The sequence below is a fragment of the Numida meleagris genome, chromosome 4 (assembly GCF_002078875.1).
Source record: "Numida meleagris isolate 19003 breed g44 Domestic line chromosome 4, NumMel1.0, whole genome shotgun sequence".
Lineage (NCBI taxonomy): Eukaryota > Metazoa > Chordata > Aves > Galliformes > Numididae > Numida > Numida meleagris.
Genome location: NC_034412.1, coordinates 45,402,287 through 45,419,824, shown reverse-complemented (window position 1 = coordinate 45,419,824; position 17,538 = coordinate 45,402,287). Strand labels below are relative to the sequence as shown.

Here is a 17,538-nt window from a genome sequence, read left to right as displayed (position 1 = left end):
CCGTTTTCAGTTACATTGACTTTTTGTGAATACAAGTTAAATTACCTTCTCTTCAGCCTATGCAAACATCTGTTTGTTTTCTTTTAGTCTGAGTTGATTTGGTGAATGTAGTGATATCCTTAAAATTCAGAGGGTCTCGCTGCGGTTAGAATTCTGTTAATCTACACGTTTGAGTTTGCTGGGTTTCTTTTGTTGACCAACAAGAATTAGCTTTCCTCTAAGAAATTAAGAAGTGAGAATTATTAAAATCCATTTATTGGATGCTCACCATGTGAGGAGACGTAGTCTTCATGGAAGGTACTGCTAGTAGCTTTAGAAATTCATGTCAGACGAGTACTGTTGTCCAGCATTTGCTAGGAAACATTTTATTTCTCTTAAAGAGGTGCTCTAATAGGTGTAAAATTCAGGATAAATTTTGGGGCCATAGGGTCCTTTCCTTAGAGCTTTCAATTTCTTCTATTTTTTGTTGTGCCTTTTCTCCACAGTGCAGTTCAGTCTGTCTCTACTGGTTCTGTCCCATCAGTCAGCCTATTTGTCTACTGATTTCAGAACAGTTTGCTAGTTTTGTAAAAGCAATTTTTAGAATTCCTGAAAATTTCCAATTGCTCTTAGAATAGTGAACTGATTTATAAGAAACAGCAGTATCTGAATAGGTCTTCAGAGAAGAGGGAATAGCTGAGCAGGGAGTCTGAACTAGGGGCTGGGAGAGGAGAGGATTCTGGAACGTGATTTAGTTGTGGAAAGGCTTTCTTTATGTAATGATCTGCTTATAAACAATATAAGTCACATGGAGTCTGCGTTTGAGCATCTTCATAGGCTTCTTAATTTTTTTTCTGGTAAAATATATATATTAGAATTTGGAGGGGAATTTATTGAAATGAATAGTAGTTTATCTTTCAACACAGACGTGTGGTATGACAGAACGTGCAGTGCTAAGTTTTTAGATTAAGTAGATGCCACGAAGAAAAGATACAGTTAAATGTTAATGCTTCACTCTGACAATGGGAATGTGAAGAGTCTAAACTCAGTTCCCCAATCAAAAGATTGGGGATTTTTACCCCTAAATCGAAAACATGGCAGAATCAAAAAATACAAAGTAGGAAAAGTTGTGTTTGACAGTAGCATTTGTACAGTGTATTTGAACGCTTAAGTTGTCCAAGGTTCTCATAACAGCTTGTAGCGATAATTCATGTGATGGGAAGATTTGAAATAAATTTCAATATAATATAAAATGTTTTTTGATTGTCCTTGATCAAGGATCTGCCAGGTGATGCATAACAAACAAGATTTTGCTCCAGCCACAAGGGACTTGCAGATTGATGGACTTTTCAGTTCAAAATGACTAACCTTTCCTGCAGAAAGGGAAGCTTAGAAATCTAGAGCACAATTCTGAGTTTTAGTTTGTGAAAGAGAAATATAATCTAAAAAGGCTGGGAGAATGACAATATACAAGAAATATTCATATTTGGAGGTCTCAGTATGACATATCATAACTCTACAGACATCAAATCCTCTATGGTATAGTTCTTGTAAATCTGAGGACTTTGATTCATGGTGACTCATTAGAACTTGGTGGGAGAGGCTATACAAAAGTATCTGTCATACACGAATTGCTACTATTTCCCCATACCACAATGTCAAAAATTCTAAGTGAGAATGTTTAGCTTTTCTACAAGCAGCTGAGAGAATGCAGGCCAAATGCTCAAGCATGAAAGTGATGAAGATATGCACAAAGCATAGATGTTGGGGTGTTGGACTCAATCATTTCTTGAGGTCACTCCTAACCCTGGCAATTCTGTGATTCTTTGATATGGATATTTTTAGTTTCGTTGTTTACACCTCAAGTTTGCCCTTCAACTATCTCGTTTTATTTTTCTGCCAAGATTATATCACTTAATATACGGCGCTGTTACTAAGCAATCTGCAGCTTCCTTTTCTTCCCACTTCTGCCTTTTTCTTTTCACTAGAAACAAATGAAATTGAACAGCAAACACAGGAATCTGTGTTTAAAAATTAGTGTTGGACTTAAGGCAGCTTTTCCAATCTTGCAGTTCTTGTTAGTCGCTCCTGAGAGAGTAGGAAGACCTCCTGTTTTACACTGAAAGCAGGGGACAATGTGGGTTTGCCCTCCGTGCCTCTGCTGGTTCACAAGAAGGTTGGAAAAAACCTGTGAATGTTAAGATTTACAGTAAATTAAGTCGTCTTAACATCTTAGAAGGACTGTGTGGGCTTTGGTCCCTGTGCTTACTGGCATTCTTGCTATAGTGCTTGCAAAATACTTCCTAACTCTCATTCTGTTCTTTCCTTGCTGTAGTTCTTTGACAAGGGAAGCCACATGTGATACTGAACTAAAACTGAGTGGCCAGGCTGTTGCCTGCCATGTAGTAAAGACCAGTTTAGTACTGATTATTGGGGAACAAAAGGAGGGAGAAAAGTGCTGGGTGAAAAGGAAAAACAGACAAGGTAAGATCAAATGCTTGAAAGTTGTTTGGGCGTTTCTAGTGAAGTGTACGTTTGCTGCTTTTTCCCTCCATCATTCTAAGAACTCACAGTCCATCTGAATTCCATGGAAAACTCCTTAGGTGCACGAGCCCCTTCTTTCCATTGTCATCTTAAGCATTGTTCACTGAATTATTCTTTTTTATCTTTTATCTCATAATTCATGATAAATTTTGTCATTGTTGTATCAGTACACATAATTTGTCTTCAGGTCTGACACTGGTCCAAAGACATCTTGCTTGAAAAATGAATTCAGACCCGTTTGGTTTGAAGTAGTCTCTGATAATAAATTAAGAATAATAGATCAAACTAGGAGTTGTGTTAAAGCACATCATGGGGATATGCTATAATCTTGGTTTTATTTAACATCATCATTAATTATATGGATGAAGGAGTAAAAATGGCACTAATAAAGTTTCCGAATGATACAAAATAGTGAGAGTTCTGAGTACCAACTGGGGACAAAAAGTTAATAGGAAAGGACAAGGAAAGATCGTTAATTGTATGGCCAGAAACTAATAAAATGCTATTAGAACTGAAAAATTTAAACTGGCCTGAGATGTAGAATATTCAGGGGGACAGAAGAGGAAAAATGGTCCTGGAGAATTTTAGTGATACTGAACAGCAAATCAGACATAAATTTGCAGCATGGTCTGACTAACAAGTATAGATTGAGCCAGCCATGCAAATGTGTCGGAGAAGAGGAAATTGTAGACATAGCATCAGTGCAGTATAAATTCTGATTTGGAGCATCTTGCTTATCAAAATTACTGTCAATTTCTCTTATTCTAGGATTATTGCTGGCTGGTCTGCTGTTCAGATACATCAGAATGAAAATGTTTAAGAGGGTAGAGATATTAATATATGGGAATAGGTAAGAGAACAAAACCTCTACTCATCACGTAGTCTAAAGGCTAATTAAGTGCTGACAGAAACTGGCATCTCTGTGGAAAGAAGCATTTTGTATACCACACAGATATAGTTAAAAGCAATAGAATGAAAATAAGGAGAGGAAGGATTCAGAATAGTGTCAGGAAAAACTAACAGCGAACGGTATTGAGATGTCAAAGGCTATCCCAAGAGAAATGGCAGAAACTCTGTCACCTGTAACATTAAAATAAAAAAAAAGGTCAGAATCATGCCACTGAGACTGCGTTTGCCTAGGAAAAGGCAGACTCGGATAACCTCCTGGAGCTCTTCTAGTAATATCTGTGAGTGTGTTTCAAATCAGGTATACATAACTTCGTAGTTTATAATGGAGATTATCATGCTAAGCTGTAGTAAGTCTGCTTCATTAGCAGTGCACATGCACCGTCTGCTTACATGTGACAGAAAACTGCCATTTGTCCTGTATTCCTATACTGCAAAACAGCTGTTTTCCCTTCCTACTTGCTGAAACACTTTATATCCTGCAAAATGACAAAAGAAGGCTGTCTATTCTGAATGAAAACTGACAAATGTCTTCTGGGCATGTATATGCTCATAAGAATACTTTGTAAGCAAACGTGTTTGATACCTACAAACTCAAAATGCTCGTGATGCTGAGTAGAGGTATTTGACAAGCTTTCAGTATATATGAGGTAAGTTCATTCAATAAAAATAGATGCTGACTTTTTTCTGAGGCCAGAGACTGTTACTTTCCAACCAGTGTGTAATGATGCTTGCAGCGCTTCCTCAGTAGCTGCAGAAGCATTTAATCTCTTACATTCAAAAATCAGATATTGCAGGGAGGCCAATATCCTTTAGGTAAAGATGGACAAATTTATCTGTTCCATATGCTTGGGGCAAATATAGCTGTTTTAAAAACTTTAAAAAAAAAGTCATGACTGCTACCCAATTTTTGATCCCTTTTTGATATTTAATTTCAGTCTCATGAATCCATCTTTTTATCCTTTTTCTTTGGTTTTTAAGCCAAACTTCTGTCGACATTGTTCCCTTAATGTACAAAAATGTACATTTGTTCGGTTTAATTAAGCATTCATTCTGCATGCCAAGAGCAAATTAAAGTTCCCCAATCTCACCCTCACTCCTCCAAAATCAAATTTTGCGAAGCGTGGGCAATTAGATATCATATCTGATTGTTGTAAGTCATGTGCTTCTCTTAAAGATTTTTGTAGTTTTCGATCTCTGTTACTTAGTAGAAGAGCCGAGACCAATTATTTCTCCTCAGATTTTGGCCTTTGTAGCCTTCAAACAACAGTCTCCCCCACACCTCCTGTATCATTAGCTGCAAAATATCTTTCCAATGATGATTTCAGCCTCTTCACAAACCAAAGGATTCCGATTGACAAATTATCCGTCTTACACTCAAAGGCATGCCAGATGGGACAACCTGCCAACTGTGCATCGTACTGCGGATATGGTCTGATGCAGAGACATCACCCCTTCTCCTCCCTCCCCCGTCATAAATCACATTATAAAAAAAAACATGCAAGAAAATGTGTGAAGAGAAATTCATTCTGAAGCACAGTGAAATATCAATACAGAATATAATCTTAATGAGTCGGAGGAGGGGGAAAGCTGTTTCCAAATGTCAGATGGCTTAAACTGAGCAAACTTGTACCTGGGAGTATGCATGAACCTGTGTCAACAATGCATTCCTTCCCTTCTTGCTAATGCTTGCACACAGATTGTTTCCTTTGACTATCTTGATTACAGGCATTCCTAATTGCAAGATAAGGAGCTTGAATTTAAATTTATTTGCAATTTGCTAATGGGAGAGCCCTGAAGTCACAGGCAGGAGCAAGGATGGATTGTTCTTGTGGGGAAAAGTAGGCTCTAACAAGTTTATAGGAGAAGTTAATTTATAATACAGGAGGTAAAAGGAGAAAGAAACAGTCTTAAAGGAAGTTTATTTTCATTATAAATTACGAAGCTGAGGAGTTCACCCAGCTGCTGAGGCTGACTTGCAGCCCCTGCAGGTTACCTAGACAGGCAAGCAGTGTGCGGGTGTGCAGCAAATAGCCTGGGTGAGGTCAGGGTTGAATGCAGGCAATTCGCATCACTGCGTTAAACTCCTACTTAGGATTTTTCATGATACTATTTCAGGGAAAGGTCTAATATTTTAACTCTGTGCTGCACTACAGAAAGTGTAAATAAAACTAGGCGTCTTGTTTAGGAGAACGCTGTGAATCTTGCACTTGCTCCCATTTGTTTGCCGTTGAGTGGCAACCTTGTGAACTTATAGCTGTACAGAGAGCACTTCTTAGGAGCTCTTCTACTCACTGAGCCTGTGTCTTCTGGCTTCTTAGGCCATTTCTGTTTAGAGCAATGGTGTTGGTTTTTTCCATGGTTTTTTTTTTCCCCAATATGTGAAAGCGTGGTCATTCATTTAATTCTTTGTTTTAGCTGGATTAAAATTAGTTCATGTAATCATGGTTATTGACTGTAAGGAGCTGGTGCTTTGGAGAGCACCAAATGGCTACCAGCTCGGTACAACATGTAACTTTGGTGAGGACATCATGTGCTACCCAGACCTATTGATTGCAGAAAACCCTTCAATTGGAACCGAGTCTTTTCTTACCACTGAAGAAAATGAGCTGTGCAAACACGTAAAGTAAGTAATTTATTCCTTAGTTCTGATGAATACTGATTCCTGGCTATCTTTCTGAGGAAAACTGGATTGCTTTTTGAGTAAATGGAAGTTGCCAGGGAGTGTGAAGCACTACAGGAACCAAATGATCGTAATGCAACTGCAGCACATGTTCTATTCTATAGTGTTGAAAATGTCACTACAGCAAAAAGAAAATGAGAAGAAAAAAAAGAATTTGATAGAATTTCTTTCTTTTTAAGAAAAAAGAGTCTCCTTGTAGAACTCTCTTCTGTCTAGCTCTGGGTGGAGGATGATGTTTGAGCACTTTGAACATGCTGCTCATTAGCAATGAGCAGGACTCTGGCATATTCTATTAGTAGATGCTTGACACAGTCTTTCGTAGGAGAAATACTGAGGATTTTACATGAGTCACTAAGCAAACAATAAGTAAATAGATGATTGTGAAATCTTAACAGAGCGTATCTCCAAGTTGCTTTGAAAAGTATAAGACTAAAGCCTTGAATATCCTTTATCTTTTTAAGTATTGTCAATGATTTTAAAAGCTTCAGGACTGCCCCTAAAGCGTAATTCCTCTGCTCTTATACTTCACATAGAAAAGACTTAGATCCATTTAGATCTGTCTGTGTCTGGATGTAGAATTGACATGAATTTCTTTGTCACTAACCCATTAGGAGTACACAGGAGTAGTAACCCTTCTTTTTAAGGATGCAGAGATCTGACTAGAAGGCACATCAGCCTTCCTCTCTCATCCAAGGCCAAGGATTCCTATTGTCAGATGCAGTGGGCATGAAAGCAGCAATTTTACAGCACAAAAACTCCAATAACATTTACTGCGGTTGGCTGAGATTGCAATGCACACAGGCACTGCTCAGTCTTGGTTGCTTAAGCACCAGCTTCCCCTGGCTTTTTGCCAGCTTGTGCATTCCAAGGAGACAAGTCCTTTAAGTGGAAAGAGTTTTCCTTGTAACTTGCTGTGGGGTAAACAGACCATTCAGGCATAGTTTATTGCATTACATACTTGACTATGCATAGTGGAATGTAGCAAAGTAATTGGTAGAATTTTTTAATCATTAGAATTCATAGGTATGAGATTCATTCTCTGAGCCAGGGGAAAAAAAAAAAAAAGACAAGGATGTTTCTTTCTGCTAAGCTGTTGATCATTTAGTACAAAGGACTAAACGCATTCTCTTGGGAAATACTGTATGTTTACACTGGTGTCCCTACCCCTACTACAGTTAGAGGGAAACTGAATTAATTTGCCTCTTCATTGCTATTCTTCTCTAACATATAAATCCTCAAAGAGTTAGCACCATCATACTGAGTGAAAAAGAGTTGTGTACATACTGGGACAACTCGATGTATTAAAAAATTTCCATTCAGAAATACTCTAAGTGCAGGGTAATTGCAAATAAAAAGGGAGAGACAGTTACAGTGAATTCTACCATCAGTCTAACTCATCTTTGCGTTGATATGTAGTCTGTTTTGCAATAATAAGCAGTAAACTCAGCCCATTGTTGCCGTAACCTGGAGACTGCGCATGAAATATTCTTTAAGATATTAATTCACACACTTTAAGAAAAGCTTTAATTTAACAGTGCAATACCCTTGCAAACAACATAAAATGGAATTTATTTCTACAAAAGCATATGTTATGATAGCTGAATATTCAGAAGGCTGGCTTGGCAATCACAGAGTAAAAGTGTCAGCTGCTGTCATTTGATTCTTGTAGTTAAATCAGAAAGTTTCAGAGAAGGCTTGAGCTTTCCCTTGGTTTTGTTTCTCATACTTGGTGTAAGGAGATGTGTTTTGGTCATTCTTAATTCCAAAAACTAAGGGCATTTTGGTTGTGTGCACCTTTATTTCTCCTCACTGAAGCGTTCTGCACTGTGTTCAGGAATGGGGTAGGATAGCATCAGTGATAATCTTGAGCTTCTGGGTAACTTTGGGGAGGTTTGTCCTCTGCTGAGTGTAGGAAAAGGAAGAACAGGGCTCTCTCCCTCAGCATGCCTGTACTGAAAGCAAGTGAAAGCAGTGGAAAGCAATTGAAGCACTTCTAATGAATAGAGCTTTTGATTCTCTGAGTCTGCACAGCAACTCCATTGGGTTTTTACAGCTGGACACTTGCTGTAATTGCTGCTGGGATGAGATGAGCAACCTGGAGTTTAGGAGCTAAGTACTTAACTTAGTTTCACTGGCCAAAACTATATAGCAAAGTGGGAGCAGCAGACTTGATGAAATTCACACTTGTGTAGTTTAACTTTTTCAGCCGTTTCTGATGTAGGCACTCTAGATGGGGGTGATTTAAAAAAAAAAAAAAAAAAAAGGAAAAGCTGACAGACAACTTCTTAAAGCAATGGCATATTGGTTTACAAAAAAAAAAGAGATGTTAGTTGTGGTTATAAGCTTGTTCTAAGTGTTCAAAGATCTGGATTTTCATTAATTCATTAACTTAATAGTTATTTTTTAGTGGTACTGAGAAATAAACTTCACCGTTTTAATCTTCTTGACATTCAAAGATAAAATAATGTCCGCACAAAAAACATTCACCAGTGGAAGCAGTAGTTGGTTCCCCTTAAGCTTCAATTTCCAAGTCCTTTGATGTCTTGTATCTCTGGAAATGTGTCATTTTTTTTTTTAGCATGTTTACCTGGGTAATTCAAAGATAATCTTTTCTCGAGTCTTTGTGATGCATTTTTTCAGGAGATAAAAATACAAAGTTGTTACTTATGCCCTGTGATGCGTAGTTCTTAAAATTTGCTGCAGTAGTTTTGTTCAGATGCCCTTCCTTGTCTATTTCCTTAAGGCCTTAAATCAGTGGATTGTAATATGGAGTATTTTTGTTTTTCAGTTTTGTATGAATAACTCAAAATAATGGTCATCAGAATGCTCCAGGGCATCATGTAGGGATCTCTTCCTCACTCAAGTCACATTATTTCGTACTCAAATCAAATCTTCTATTTAAGCGTCTGTTGTCTCCAGTAATCATAGTAAATTCTGGCTATTGTGCGCCTAAACCAGCAGACCCAGAGGCAGGGAGGAGGGAGGATTGGTTAGATATTTTTAAAACTCATTTCTAGCTTCCAAAAAGTCCTCTAGAGTAATCTGCTTTGCAAGCCCTCTGGGCTGGTAGGCCCTGTGGGACATTCCTGGGCAGGGCTGAGCTAGTCAGGGTACTGGCTTTGCTGGGAGCCTCAAAGGGAAATTCTTCCTCCTCTCTACAGCTATTTGTGTTGTTAGCCAGATATGTGAATGGCTAGTGGCGAAGAGAAAGACAAGAAGAATAACATCAGAGTAAAACAGTATAGCTTACCCAATTCATCCAGGTGCATTATCACTACTAATACTTAAATCATGTGTTGATCAAATCCAAAGATACATTTCATTATAACTTGTGGAGGCTGCTTTGGTTCATTACATTATTTTCTTTGTATGCACATGACCACAAGAGGTCAGGGTCTTTTTCCCACTTGTGCGTGGAAAGTTCCTTAAAGAAGGAGAGTTAAAATGCAAGCTAGTGAAGACTTGAAATGCTTAAACATCAGCGTCTTAACTCTGTGTCTTTAGGATTAAGGAACCCTGTTGTACTAGTTCTGCGCTGAGCAAGTTGTGGAAGCTAACGTATATCCTATATGCTATAGTAACATTGTTTTTCCCATATGGTGTTCTGCACCAAGTATAATCTCTTCTGTCATATGTTAAAGGAACAGCTACTGACTATGAATTTTGCACTTGTAGTTTCAAGTTAGAAGACATTTACGTATGTGTTTTGGAAGGGTGATGGAGAGGATGCTGCTTCCTTTGCAAGTTCAATAAATACATAGGTAGGAACAAAATGAATAGAATGATTACAAGGTGGCTTATTTTTAGCTTTTTTGTGCATGGTTATTAATGTAGAGTTTTTTCTTTTATATTGACCAGAAATTGTGAAGTCATGTGAATCATAAATAGACTATAATCAATGCGCTAACCTTTTCGTCTTAGTGATATTTGACTCTCACTTCACACAAGTGCAAATAAAGGCACAAATCCAGGCAGAATTGAGTTGTAATTACCATATGCTTACATTCCTGTTACTGTATTCCCATGATTACAGCAGATCTTAAAACATACTTAAAAAAACATGCGAGGGAGTATACTCTCGTTGATACAGACTTGAACAATTTGATGGCATCTGCAGAAGGCCTTTGGGAAAAACTCCTAAGAGTTATGAAATGCAGGAACTTAAAGATGTGGTGCTTTTTCACTGCCTCATCAATACCTCTCTGCTTCTGCTTGGTACCTTGGGAGAGATGTTGAGTAGCAAAGGGAAAAGAAGTATTGCAAGTCCAGTATTTCCTCTAGTCAAAAGCACACTCGCTGCTGAGATAAGTATCAGACAGCTGCTTTGCCATCATTTTTGCCTCTGAGAGCAAAGCTCTGCTGCTGCTTTGTAGGTTAATAATCCTAGAGTCGTGTGCTGCTTGCACTGCTCTATGTGAACCTCTTGAGGGAAGGAAGTTGCCTCTTGCCTATCTGTCTGTTAACAGTGGCTATGAGATGTGAGGGAAGCCAAGTGGTGATCCATCAAAGCCTCTGATTTTGAATGCACAAAATGCAGTAGAAAATTAGATCCCTTTTTCTTGGTATATTCATTGTTTACCATAGCATGAATGATGGTTTCCACTGCTCGTTTCCTGCTGTTGAGTGTCAGCAGGCGTCGTAAGCATGGCTCCCCAGTGGGAAAACTAAATGAATGAATAATGGAGGCTGCTCATCCACCACCCTGTATCAATTTCTGGTGTTGTCAAATGTTTACATCTTTTATGGAGAGCCAGGCACAAATCCCCTTTTCCACCAGCAGTGAATGCAGCTGGTTAGGGGACCGTTTCCTCTGATACTGCCCCTCATCTTGGAATAACAGAAGCAAGGGGATGTTCTCTCTAGGCTGTGTCTGGTCTTAACTCCTTGTATTTGCTGAGGCCGAGCAGGGGAGAGGTATGCGAGTGTAGATGAGAAAGCAGAGATGTCCTCACTCCTCTGCCCCACCTCCATCCCTGATGACTTCTCTTGTTAACCCTCTTGAGCAGTTCCTGAGCACTGAGGAATGCTGTATAGACAAATGTGTGATACGACAGATACAAGTGGATGTGAGCTTTTGCTCCCTGAAGTGATCGGTATGCATGGATGGGTTTTTTTTTTTTGCTTTTTCCTGCCACCTCTTTGGAGATGTTTTTTTCTCTTGTTCCATCTTAAGTTTTAGTTCTTCTCACCCTTTAAGTGTGCTCCTTTTAATTTTCTCCTTTCTCACTTTTAGCCCCTTCTCTTTTGAAGGCTTGTTTTTCTCACTCCCTCCCACTTCTTTCTCTTTTATTCTCTTTTCTTTTAGTGGGCTCTTTTCATATCATTCTCTCCTTGCTTAGGCTTCCTACCTCCCCCTACTCGTTCCCTTTGTTGTTTTCTCTGTGGGACAGGTATATCTCATGAAAAGGTGTTTTGTTCAGAATGTATCTGCCTTGGGGCAGCTATTTAATGAAAAAATCAGCTTTCCATCCCATGTTCCTGTTCCTCTGAAGCCCTATGCAATAAATGCCAATTACAGTTTTGCATAATTAAAATAGCCATGTCATATTTCTTTTTTAATATTAGTGTCTTCCCATTAAAGAAATAGGATGCTATGCAGTGTGCATGTTTTCTGACACAAACAAAAAACATTTCTAATCCATATTGCTGTTCTCAGAATTTTCTTTAACTCTTCTGGTCTGTGTGCATTCCAGCCATCTGCAGAAGGGTCAGCAAAACACAAACAGGATTGCTTACAAGAAGTCTAGCTCCTTTATAATTGGGAATGAAAACTAACATCCTGTCTGCTTCTGATCCCACTTACGTTCTTGTGGCAGGAAAGCTGTTAGAAGGGATGAAAAATGATTTAAAAAAAAAAAAAAGCAGCTGACTTTTCTCTTGGTGGTTGCTGTGATTATTGGGGGAGTTCGCAGTTGCAGAGAGGGCAATGGGAGATAAAAATACAGAGAAGTAGCAATCTCAGGTGGTTTTAACGGTGCAGAATGGACTTAAACTTAGGGGTGCTGAGGTTCTTTTCCTGCCCTGAGAAGCTCAGGTATTCCTGGAGGTCTTAGTATCCTTACAAGAGGATTAAAAGCAGAAACAAAGGAGATGTTGGTACTGGTAATAGCACTAATTTCCAGAAATGTGGCTACTTTTGCTGTAAAGAGCAGCTGATTTCAGACTTCTCAGTGAGATGCTCCCACTTAACCTTAAATGCCACAGTCTTTTCATGTGCGAGTTTGATATCAAGTGGCTCTTTATGCTCACTGTGCAGAAGTTAACATCTCAATTTCTGCCATTCCCCAACCATTTTCTGTCTCTTTTATTTCCAGTTTATACAGTTCTGTATTCCTGCTCGTAATGTACAGTATTGTGCATATGGGTAGCTTTTAAATAGCTGATGGTAATAATTACTATAGAAACAAATGTTTTAGAAATAAAGATCTTACTCTTTTCCCCCCAGAATCTTGTTGGTATTATTAGATGACATATTGAAAGTCAGGTTTCTACCAGACAAAAGTCAACTTTGGAATCGCAGATTTCTCTGAACAGATTAATGATATAAAGGGATTATTGAAAGCAGTTTGAGGATCTATGTTCTCTGTAGTGTTTCATGCTCAGGTAGTCTCCTTAGATAATGCATTTTTGTTGAGGAGGTGACAGGTAGTCAACAAATAGGAATCAACAGTATCACTGTGTGTAAAAGAAAACTTTTGTGTAGGTGGAAGGATGGCAGCATTAGACTGTCATCAAGAGGAAGTTGCAGTGGGGGTTACACATTTGTGCCTATATTCGAGCTGAATGATAAATTGATGGACTGTGCATAAAAAGAAGTTAGATGTGCTGGGGAAAGAGTCAGCATTTTAGCTTCTGTGTTGAAACTTTTTTGGCTAAAGCAACCATAAGTGCCCTGCACTGCCCTGGTGGCACCCATGTTGAGTGCAGGTGGGATCCTGCCTGGGAGTCCATGGTGAGGGGAAGAGCTACGTTTCTCCTGAAGGAGTTTCACACTCTCCAAGCACAAATCCACCAGCCTGCAAAGCAGCCTTCTGTGTGCTGGTGGTTTCCCAAGTAACTGAGTGCTCGGAGGGAATGAGCTGGCACTGTAATGCAGAACAGATGAGCGTCTGTGGCATTCTGGGAGACTACCGATTGTGGGAGCTCTTCCAGTTGTTCTAGTAGTGCAGTTGGGGCCAGTCTAATTTGAAGGAAAGAAAATTTGAGTGGTATAATTATGCGATAATTTGGAATGTGGTCAAGAAAAAAAAAGTTCTTTGAAGCCTATCATAAAAATAAGATAACTTCTGCTTTTATGTCCTAGGACAGAAGTTCCTCTTGGGTGCCTTTGTCCTTCCCTTGTTGTCAGCTTTTTTTCTTCTTTTATTTTTTTTGTCATCCTTCACTATTCTTTCTTCAGTGGTTTTTTAATCCTCTTGTATGCTAGTAGAAGCGTCTTTGACATGTCTCAGTGGTTGCCTCTACACACTTGCTGTTGTGCTTTCTTTTTTCCTTACCCAGATGTTTGCATCTTCAAGGGATATCATTGCCTAGAGGCTATTACTGCTTTAAAAAAAAAAAAAGGTCCGGTTGAATATTTAAGTTACTTTTCTTAAAGGATAAGGAGCATAATAACCATTTCATAAGCAAGTAATTTTGCTTGTGTTTTTACTATCTGTTGAGAAATTCAATCAAACAATTCTTAAGCAGTTCATCACATCAATATTACATGCAGCTGCAGTAATACCCTGTGTTACAAAATGAGGAGAACCTAGGATGTATTAAAACTTACTGTTTTCTTTTTTTTTTTTAAATGTTTGGAAGTTCTACATCTAGGTTTATAACCATTCCAATCCATATACACCTTTAATTTTTTAATTATAGAAAATGTATTTCATCGTTTTCATATTCAGTATCTAGAACAAAGATACATTGACTCTGCAGAGGAAACTACCTTGTAAAAGTAGCACCTTACGAGGAAATAATTTTCATTCATTAATACAACTCTCTGAACTGATTAACCAGATAATATAATTTTGTATTTCACAAGTAATGACTTGAATTATTTTTACAAAATTGTTCCTATTTTATTGGCTGTTTATTTTCTATTGCATTACTTCTCAGATTTATGGAAAGTGCTAGTCATAATCGTATCCTTCATTTGATGCAGTTTATGTATTTTACTTGACAGCGTTATGCATTCAGTGTTGCACTTTTCCTTTTGCAGCTCAAGACCAATTTCCTCTTTACACTTATGTACACTGTTGGTTGTTGAGGTTTTGGTTTAGTTCTAGGCATTTTGAGATCTTTTTCAAGTTGCTGTGTGTTTGACATTTATATGTTAGGTACGTACAATGCAGGTCAGGATGGCAATTCAACGAGTTACAAGGCTAAAACAAGCTCTCATTAGCTACTCTTGTGATTCTCAATATCACAGCTTATAGCACCTCATATCTGCAATTGAACTTTAATAATTTGCAGGTCCATAACTAGTAGCTCTTAGTACAGAACCGAAACGCTTGTAGGAACTTTTCCCAGCTGTTGATTGTAATTTCCATAGTGTCTTTGCCTTGCTAGAAGAGAGAGCAGGAAAATTACACTTTTCTGTCTGTGGCTTTTGCGCTTACATGCCGTGGAGATGGAAACTGCTTACAAACTTAAGTTTCTCATTTATACCAAGCACTGTTGTGTTTTGTCTGAACCTAGTGATTTTAAAGCATCATTACACAAGTCCTTTTCTGGTTACAAGTAATAAACATGCCACATCCTTAAAAGACAAAGTGTGAGACATAGTTATAATTGCTCAGTTTTGGTGCCAAGAAAAAGTGGTTTGAGGAAAGCTTAGCACCCTTATCCCTAGGGAGTTGTAAATTATCACAGGCAGCTCCAGGCACAAGCAGCTTCTCACTTAAGTTCTAGTAAACAGCAAGGACATGTCACAAGCATAGCAGATATTCATCAAGTAATATTAAAATATACTACTACTGACTTATGGTACTTTTTGTACTTTTATTGATAGTAGTTTTGCATTCATAGGCACAAATAGCTATAGTACAAACAATATTCCAAGAGCTTTAAAAGTGCTGCAGAGACAAAGATGACCTGAGTTCCTTTATTCTGTAAGAGTAGATGCCTTTGCTGTGTGCTCCTCCTGTTTCACTACATTCCCATGTAAGGGCAGAAAAAAAAAACCAACATGGGTCAGGGGGGACCTTCTTACGGTCATGGCAGTGAGACTAGAACCAGTAGCTTTCTTCCATATTTTTTCCTATGGTTTGTTGTCCAAGTCTTTTATTTGCTCTGTAATGATTTTGGTATGTTTGTGTGTGTTTTTACATGGGCACGAGCAGCGGCACATCACTCATCAAATTTGTCTTGGCATAATCTGGAGAAGAACTGCACTTGTTTTGTGTCACGAGCAGAGAATTTTCATTCCTGAGGACTATTCAGTAGTACTCCTATAGCCCACTTTTGGGTGAGGTTTGCATGTAAGCAGCCTTAAAGTAGGAATTGTGCCTCTGTGATATGTGTTGGTTTTCTCCTAAACAAAATGTTTTGGAGCAATGATAAACAGTACACAAGTGGCAAAAAAAAAAAAAAGTCTGTAAGGATCCTACTTGAAATAAACAATGATAAATGATAAAGGGTAATGTCAGTCTACAAGCTGGTATGAGGGCCAGGACATTGTGGGTACCTTCCTTCTATATACTTTCCCACGTTTACTGGTTCCCCCTGTTTGCTGTCAAAGCTACTGAAAGCCAAGACATGCTCATCTACATAGCTGTCCATTGGCTGAGGGTGGGCATTTTGCATTCACCAACTACCACCAGCTGGACTCCAGAACAAGTATACCTGTTGCCTTTCATGGGATGAGGGCTTGAGTTTCTTCTCGTGTCTGACTTCCACGCTGTTGAGGTCCGGCTGCTGGCCAAGTAAGTATTTTTGGAGAACAAAAGTCCTGTACACTTGGAAAAGGTTCCCAATATAATTGCTGAATGTGAAAATTATTCAGATTTCCCGTTGTCTTTGTGGAAGTGTATTATATACATGACAGGTAGCAAAATTAACTAGGTCTTGAACCAAGATTTTACTGAGATCTATAAAATATTTTTGAATCTTGGCTTGAGGTTTGTGCTGTTGCAGAAAGAGTGTATTCAGGCATCTTCTTTTGCTGCAACACTTAACAAAGTCTACAACAGTCTGTAGTATCTGCAAGGTATCTCCTTGGTATTTAGATCTTGGAAAAATGTGAAGTGTGAAGTCAGGTTCTTAATTTCTAAGTTTCTGAAAATTAACAAGGCAATTTGATTCAATGGTTATTATTAAGTGGTAATAACTATTTAAATGTGTGAGTAGAAGATAGAAGAAAGCTTGGAGCTAAAAAGTACCTATTTAAAAACTGCTATTCACACAGAGCTTTACACTGCTTTTCTTGCAAGTTTTGGCTACACAATTAATCAGTGCTTCTGTTATGTTGATGTTATGTCTGCTTGCTGTTGTAAATAACATACACTTGCTGGTGGAGTTGCTGACAGCTATTTAGACTTTCAGCTTTCAAGAATGCTATTAATTGTCCATGTTTGCAGCTTTTAAAAGCATTTACTTCTGAAGTAATTTCTGCAGCTAATGTACCTTAAATTCTTCACTGTTTGTTTGTTGTTTGCTTTCTTTACATGTGTATTTCCAAAGCATGAATCTTTCTAACAGATTTAATTCACCTGAGACTCTAAAGCAGCCCGCTAGCTGTTGCTGAAGAGAGAACCTCATTTATGGTGTTGCTTTCTCTTTCTGAAAGACAGAAAATTCTCCTGTAACACGGCATGTAACCCATGAAACCTTGTGCTATGGGGAAGGTTGTGGGTGTACAGCTCTCACCCTCCCTGCACAGTGCCGGGCAGGTGGGGCTGCCAGGAGCTCTGCAAGGAGCAGGTGGGATGAGTTGTGTGTGCCTTGCTACCTGGGCTCTCTTTGGGGGGAAGTGAAGGTAACTTGACCCATGTCAAAGCATCAGCTCTCTGAATATCCCCTTCCATTCCCTGCTGTGGGATGGCCCCTCAGCAGAGTACCAAAAAATCCCTTTTCTCCTCCTTTCTGCATCAACTTTGGTCTTTGTGTGCTTTGTAAAAGCCCATTGGAGAACAGCAGACCTTTATTCTCTTCAGCCTTCATCACTAGAACATCTTTCATTCCAGGCTCAGCCAAGAGCTGTTGGATGCCCCACTGGTGGCTGCAGCCCCTGCGCCTTGGCCAGTACTGCAGAGCAGTTTGGGCAGCCAGAGCACAGGATGTGCAAAGGGTCTCTCCTGCCTGTGATCCCGCAGTAAGCCATGGGCTGCGCCAGGGACATAAAAAGAGATTTCCTGCCTTACTCTGCTGCAGTACTATATGAGATGATTCCCTCTCCTGAAATGTTTGTTTTTAGCCCCCGGTGGTAGTTAGAAAAGCGT

General features: G+C 38.9%; 1 protein-coding gene across 23 annotated transcripts in view; it reads left to right on the top strand.

Annotated features, from left to right (window-relative positions):
* The window catches only part of TENM3 (teneurin transmembrane protein 3), a 355,944-nt gene that overhangs the window by 190,478 nt on the left and 147,928 nt on the right, over window positions 1-17,538 (top strand). Inside the window, exon 1 of one of the 23 annotated variants that reach the window (XM_021397127.1) lies at window positions 15,890-16,023. The exons of the other annotated variants lie outside the window; for them this stretch is intronic. The gene's annotated coding sequence lies outside the window, so the exon portion shown is untranslated. Of the gene's footprint in view, window positions 1-15,889; window positions 16,024-17,538 lie in introns of those variants that run through there. 23 annotated transcript variants of the gene reach the window in all.